This window comes from Acipenser ruthenus, chromosome 28 (genome assembly GCF_902713425.1).
Source record: "Acipenser ruthenus chromosome 28, fAciRut3.2 maternal haplotype, whole genome shotgun sequence".
Classification (NCBI taxonomy): domain Eukaryota; kingdom Metazoa; phylum Chordata; class Actinopteri; order Acipenseriformes; family Acipenseridae; genus Acipenser; species Acipenser ruthenus.
The window spans coordinates 11,853,295-11,861,032 of NC_081216.1; positions in this window are offsets into that span (position 1 = coordinate 11,853,295).

A 7,738-nucleotide genomic window follows, 5' to 3' on the forward strand; every position below is an offset into this window, starting at 1 on the left:
GAGCAACGCGAAAGCCCCTGGCATAGACGGCCTGCCCACAGAGTTCTATAAAACGTTCTGGAGTGAACTTGGGGAGGACCTCCTGGCGGTTTACAATGAAAGCCTGGCCAAAGGGGAGCTGCCACTTAGCTGCAGGAGGGCTGTGGTAACGCTGCTGCCAAAAAAGGGGGACCTGTGTGAGATAAAGAACTGGAGACCTGTCTCTCTGTTATGTGTGGACTACAAGTTGCTGTCGAAGACCCTGGCCAGTCAGCTGAGGGATGTCCTGGGCTCAGTGATACACTCAGACCAGACCTACTGTGTGCCCGGCAGGTCAATCTTTGACAACATATTTTTGATTCGGGACATTTTGGAAGTCTCCAAGATATTTGGCTTAAACACTGGTCTGATTTCACTGGATCAGGAAAAGGCTTTTGACCGGGTTGAGCACCAGTATTTGTGGAGGACCATGCAGGCTTTCGGGTTCGGCCCTGTCTTCATAGCCATGACTCAGGTGCTCTATCGTGACATTCACAGTGTACTGAAGATAAACGGTGGGCTAAGTGCTCCTTTCAGAGTACAGAGGGGGGTTAGACAGGGCTGTGCACTGTCAGGCATGTTGTACTCCCTGGCTATCGAACCCCTGCTCCAAGAACTGCGTCGAGGGATCAGTGGACTGTCTATACCGCACTGCCCCGGCCCCCCTGTCACAGTGTCAGCGTACGCTGACGACCTCGTGGTGATGGTCAAGGGGGAGCAGGACATCAAGATACTGCACAGCACCCTTGTAGACTTTGAGACATTGTCCTCAGCCAAGGTGAACTGGGATAAAAGCTGTGCACTGCTGCTGGGGCAGTGGGAGGACTGCGGACCCCCAGCGCTGCCTGGAGGGCTTCAATGGAGCAGGGGAGGATTCAAGTACTTGGGGGTGCACCTGGGGAACGACATCAGCGAGATAAAGAACTGGGAGGGGGTGCTGGAGGGAGTGAAGGGGCGACTGGGCAGGTGGCGCTGGCTGCTCCCGCAGCTGTCCTACAGAGGCAGAGCTCTGATTATTAACAACCTGGTGGCATCCACACTGTGGCACCGGCTGGTGTGTTTGGAACCACTGCAGGGGCTGCTGGAAGAGGTGCAGAAGGTGATGCTGGATTTCTTCTGGGACTGGTTGCACTGGCTAAGGAAAGGAGTGCTGTACCTGCCAAGGGAGAAAGGAGGTCAGGGTGTGATGGATGTGAGCAGCCGGGTCTCGGCTTTCCGACTGCAGTCAGTCCAGCGGCTGCTATATGGACCTGACTCACTGTCCTGGAGACTGCTGGCCTGCGCCCTGCTGAGGAGAGCAGGAGCGCTACAGCTGGATAAGCACCTGTTCCTAGTGGATTCCAGCCAGGTGGATCTGTCATCGATCCCCATTTTCTACAGGAGCATGTTGAGGGCCTGGCGCCTTTTGAGGGTTGAGAGAGGGGAGGAGGCCCCCACTTTGCATTGGCTTCTGGAAGAGCCAATTGTGAACAACCCTCTCTTTGCTCCTCCAAGCACTGACGCCCCTGCATTGAACCACCAGCTAATCAGAGCTCGCCTCACAAAGCTGCGCCACCTGCTGGACCTGCGGCAGGGCTGCTGGCTGAGTGCGGAAAGGCTGAGTGCTGAGCTGGGAGTGCACTCAGTACGAAGAGTGGAGAGGTTTTTGAGCCAGCTCAGATCCGCTTTGTCTCCGGAGGGACGGCTGCTTCTGAAAGAGTTGTTCCAGGGACACCCTCTCCCTGATATCCCGCCCCCGTTCCCAGGCTTGCGAGTGTCTCCTGCTTTCATGGAAGAAGCGGGGCCTCCAGGGCCGCTACTGGAAGCAGAGGGGTTGAGTGGGAGGCTTGTCTCAAGCATGGAGGGCAAAGCCCTGTACAGAGTTTGTGTGCTTGTTAAGCATCAGACCCAGCTAACCACACTCCCTGACACACCCTGGAGAGCCAGGCTGGAAGAGGAGAGTACAGTGCCAGCCTGGAGCAGCTTGTATAAACCCCCCCTCAATAAGAGAGCTGGGGATCTGCAGTGGAGGGTTTTACACATGATTGTTGCTGTCAATGCTTTTATCAGCATTATTAACCCCGGCGTGTCTGATTCCTGTCCGTTTTGTGCTCAGAGAGAGACTGTGTTTCATTGTTTTAGCGCATGCTCCCGATTAGCACCCATTTTTAGTCTTTTAGCTCAGTTTTTCACTGCTTTCAATTTAAATTTTAACATCACAGTTTTTATTTTTGGAAATGGGTATAGGAAGAAAACAAAAAGAATCGATCAGATTGTGAACTTCCTGGTGGGGCAGGCTAAGCTGGCTATTTATAAGACTAGAAAGAACAGAGTGCAGCGGGAGGGGAGTGATGATGTGCTGAGCATGTTTAAGATACTGGTTAAATGTAGGCTGAAAGTAGATTATGAGTTTTATAAAGTGTTGAAAGATCTTGGAAAATTTGAGGAATTGTGGTGTGTAAATGAGGTGCTGTGTGAACTAGAAGGAGTAAACTTACATATTAATTTTTAACATAAAGGATGGAAAAGAGGATCTGTGTTTTCATTTTTGCATAGTGGTGGGGGGAAAATAATTGGTTGTTTTTTGTCTTTAGAAAAAAAAAAAAAAATTATATATATATATATATATATATATATATATATATATATATATATATATATACAGTATTTGTATTAATGTATTGTTTTAATAATTGAAAATAAAGGAAATTGAAAAGTCTCTCTCTCTCTCTCTCTCGCTGAGGATTGTGGGATTGTGGGAGGAGCTTGCGGAGAGGCGGTAGCGTTTGAACGCTGGTGCGGTAGGAGAGTGTTTTCGCTACTATATTTTTTGCAAATTTATATATTTAATTGTTAATTGTTTAGTTCGTTTATATATCTTTGCTTCGTTGCTTTGTTTGTACTTTCCCGTTTATAGAGTAGTGTGTGTGTGTGTGTGTAGGTCCCGTTATGGGATCTCACTCTGGAGGGCTGGGGGCTCTCAGCCGCCGACACGGGGTCAGCTGCTTGCCCGATGCCGGCGTGTCGGTGGAGGAGTGCCTGCTGGCAGTGGGAGAGGTGGTCGGGTGTGACAATATAATATCGGCATCCCGTATGAATAAAAGGTTTGTCGTGTTTTTAAAAGAGGTATCGCTGGTCAATCAACTAGTGGAGGAAGGTTTTTCAGTGAAAGGAGATTTTATTCAAGTATCCCCCTTAGTAACCCCTGTTACCAAGGTAATCGTGTCTAATGTGCCGCCGTTTTTAAAAAACGAGACCTTGGCAAATCAACTTGCCCGATATGGCAAACTGGTGTCCCCAATTACAAATATACCATTAGGGTGCAGAAATACAAATGTTAAGCACGTCCTGTCTTTTCGGAGACAGGCGTTTTTGCTGCTGAATAACCCGGGGGAGGTGATTGATGTTGCTTGGAGCTTCAGTGTGGAAGGGACGGGCTGCGTTGTGTTTGTCAGCTCGGATACAATGCGGTGTTTTAACTGTGGGGAACAGGGACACCAGAGGAGAGCCTGCCCGAGAAAAAACAAAAATGAGGAAAGGCAGGAGCAGGGTACTGATGGCAGGGAGGAGGCTGGGGATGTTGGGGGTGAGCGGGAGGATGAGGCTGCTCCCCCATCTCAGCGCCAGCCGGAGTCTGCAGAGACCAGGGAGCCGCCGATCGGGATGAAGCCGCCCACACCACAGCCGAGGCTGAAGAGACTCAGCCACGGTCCGTCACAAAATAAAACTACCGAAAATGATGAGGGTTTTGTGATGGTAGCTAAAAAAAGGCTTAAAAAACAAAAAAACAAAGAAGTTGCAGATCTGCCTAACAGCGAGCGGGGGACGGAGCAGAGCCCCGAGTCTGTGCTGGAGGGGAGCCTGCAGTCTCAGGCAGGGGGGTCTGTCCCTCCTGATATGGAGGGAGAGGGGAGCGGCACGGCGACGGGCTTACAACCCGGCGCGGTGCAGCGCTCTTCTCTCTCTGAACCCCAGCAAGCGGAGGCAGAGGCAGCGGTGACGGCTGTGGCTGTGCTGGGAGGAGGAGAGGAGAGCGGCGCTGTAGAGGTGGAGAGAGCCGCGGGGGAGCTGGCAGCCGTGGACGGCGGAGCAGACAGCGAGGACGGAGCAGAGGAAATGGAGGGGGAGCTCTCTGACTCCTCGCTTATCTCTGACATCCCTGATAGCCAACCCGTTAACAGGGGAAAAAAATCTATACCCTAGATGAATTTAAACAGTTTATGGAGAGTACAAAAGGGAAAAGGGGGGTTGAAATTGAAAACTTCTTCCCAGATCTGAGATTATTCCTCCACTCAGCACACATCGTCACACGAAAGGCAACATTAGAGGAGTTTGACCAGCAAAAAAGGTACCGTCTTAAAAAATATGTTCAAATAATTAAGAAAAAGATCGCTAATGTTGCAAAACAATAATTTTAAAAATGGATACTTCTTTTAAGAATTTTTTTATTGTTGCTTGTTTTATTTTAGATTTTGATATTGAAGAAATTGAAAAGGGGAGGTTATTAAAAGTGAGAGCAAGGTTGGGTGGTACTGTATTTGTTTTTATTAATATTTATGCACCAAATAAAGGAAGGGAACACATTTTAATTTTTAATAAATTAAAGCAAGCTCTTTTAAATATTGATAATGATGATGTGGTGGTGGTGGGAGGAGATTTTAACTGCACTATTGATTTTACAATGGATAGAAATAATGAGGAACCCAATCCCCAATCCTCCAAAAGTGAATTAGCTGCAGTTTTTCAGTTCAGTGGCCTGGTTGATGTCTGGAGGTGTCTGCACCCCAATGCAAGACAGTACACCTGGTCTCATTGTCGCGCACAACATATATATATGGCCAGGTTAGACCGCTTCTACACATCACACACACATTTGAATAAATTCATTAAAGCCAATATCATCCCCAGTAGCCTCTCTGACCACCACTGCCTGTTAGTTACAGTAATACTCACCACTGACTCTCACAGCACCTCCTACTGTCATTTTAATTTAAAGCTATTACAGGTGTGGCAAAGTGCCCCGCCCCTGTGTGCATTTGTGTGTTCTATGTTGTATGTATGCGTGCGTATGTTAATGTTGGTGTATAGATTGGTACACAGGATATAAACAGGTCTGTGTTTCACGTGTGTTTAAATTGTATATTTGTATTTAGGCACGGGATTGCACATCACGCACGTGCATTTAAAATATAATATGCGAGCACGGGGTTGCACAGAATTAATTCACGTGCTGGGATTCAAGTGAATAATTAATTAGTAATTGAATCCCAGCACAACAGTATATATAGATGCACATTTTCATTCAGTTGGGGTTAGGTGTTCGGTGAGTGGAGAACGGGGGAGAGAGAAGGAGAAATACATTTAAATATCAATTGCTATTACGTGCTGGTAGGACCAGCACGATACTTGTTTATTTAAAACTCACCGTGTTTGTTTGTGTGTCTGTCCGTTTACTGTATAGTCCGTTTTGTTTGTCTTTTTATTTTGGCGTGTAGTGCCGTGTCCCGTGTTTTTGTCTGTTAAACCCTTTTATTTTCTGTGCTGTTTTATTAAATGCTGAGCGAAACCATTCGCTCAGCTCCACCAAACTCCAAGTCTCTGTCGTTTGTGTTCCTGTTTCTGGTCTGACGCCACCCACTCTGGCCGTCTTTGTGACAAGGACACACTTTTTGTAAAACAATTTAATGATTTTTGGAACATTTGGAAAATGAGGGGCCGGCTGGTTGGCTGGGCAGTGCCCTCCTCACCCTCCTCTGTCGCAGTGAAGGTGTCCGCTTATGCAGACGATGTGAACGTGTTTGTGTGCAGTGACGGAGACATCAAGGCACTACAGCAGAGCCTGCACACATTCCAAGGAGCCTCTACAGCAAGAGTTAACTGGGCAAAGTGTGACAACTTCCTGTCAGGCAGTTGGCATGATTGCACCCCCCCTGTCCTGACTGAGGCGCTGAGATGGGACAGGACAGGTATAAAAGTGCTGGGGGTGTTTTTTGGAGTGGAGATATATATGCAGAAAAATTGGGAGGGCCTAGTGGACAGGGTGAGGGGGCGGCTGCAGAGATGGAGGGGACTGCTGGCCCAGCTGTCCTTTAGGGGAAGGGTCCTGGTGATTAATAATCTGGTGGCCTCCATGCTGTGGCACAGGCTGGTGTGTCTGGACCCTCCCCGGGGCATGGTGCAGGAGATCCAAAGAATACTGCTGGAGTTTTTCTGGAGCGGGAGACATTGGCTGAGGCCAGCGGTCCTGTATCTCCCCACTGATGAAGGGGGGCAGGGGTTGGTCTGCATTGCCAGCAGGGTGGCAGCCTTCAGACTGCAGGCGGTTCAGAGGCTCCTGTACGCTGGCGAGGAGGCTCATTGGAAGAGGCTGGCTTGTTTTTTCCTCAGCAGAGTGGGGGGGCTGGGGATAGACAAACACCTGTTTTTAATTGAGAGTGCCAGACTAGCTAAAGTAGGTCTCTCTTCTTTTTACTTGAGTGTTTTAGATGCCTGGAGGGCAGTGAGGGTGGCGAGAGATGAGGGGTCCCTGACAGGCAGGGTCCTGTTGGAGGAGCCCCTATTTTTCAATCCGCTCTTCCCTGTACGTTTCTTTCAGTCAATGACGCTCTGTGCCAGCTTTGTGAGGGCAGGAGTGACCAGGCTGAGACATCTTATCAACTTTGAGCTCTCCTGCTGGCTGACTGCTACACAGCTGGCTGGGCGGCTGGGCTGGCACTCTGAGAGACTGGCAGAGAAAATGGTCAGTGAACTGAGAAGTTGTCTTTCCCCCGAGCTCAGGGAGGCTGTGAGAGAGGAGATGTCCAGCGGCACAGGGCAGAGACAAGACTTCATCTTTCCAGGGCTGCTAGTGTGCCCAGCAGTAGGTGAAGGAGAGGAGGGTGTAGGAAACGAGGGAATGTTATTAAACCTAGACACAGTTAAAGATCTAACTCTTCATACAGCAGAGAGTAAGAAGATCTACCAAATTTGTGTGAAGGCATCACATTCCCACCAGTTGAGGGGGTTGGTGGATTCAAGATGGAGGGCATGTCTGGAGGTAAAGGAGGGGTGCAGGCCAGTATGGAGGGTGCTGTATAAACTGCCCCTCACCAAGAGAGCGGGGGACCTGCAGTGGAGGATCCTGCACTGTATTGTGTCCACCGGCAGGTTTCTCCACAGAGTTGATGCTAGCATTAGCTCAGAGTGCTGTTTCTGCTCTGCAGAGGAAACAGTGTTTCACATGTATAGTGAGTGTGTCAGGCTAGGACCACTCTTCCATCTCCTACAGGAGCTCCTGCAGGGCCTAGGCGAGGAGTTCACAAAAGAGCTTTTTATCTTTGGGGTTCCCTACAGTTTTAAAAAGAGAAACAGGTGTGTTTTAATTAATTTTATAATGGGTCAGGCAAAATTGGCCATTTTAAAATCCAGAAAGAACAGTATCTCTGGCGCCGGGCTGACTGATGTTGTGTTGCAGTTCAGGGTTTTGGTGGTCAGCCGGATAAGAGTGGATTTTGAATTTTTTAAACTAAATAATAACCCGGAGGACTTCCAGGAGAGGTGGTGTGTGGGAGACGCCTTGTGTGCTGTGAGTGAGGAGGGGGAGCTCCAGTTTTTGTTCTAGTTTTAATTTTATTTTTTATTGTTTTACAGTGTTTTTATTAATTTTGGCTTTAATCTGTTTTTAACAGAAAGAAAACACTGTGTTTTTTTTTTTTTAATTGATTTTTTATGATCCTTTTATTTTGGTAAAATCTATTTTTTA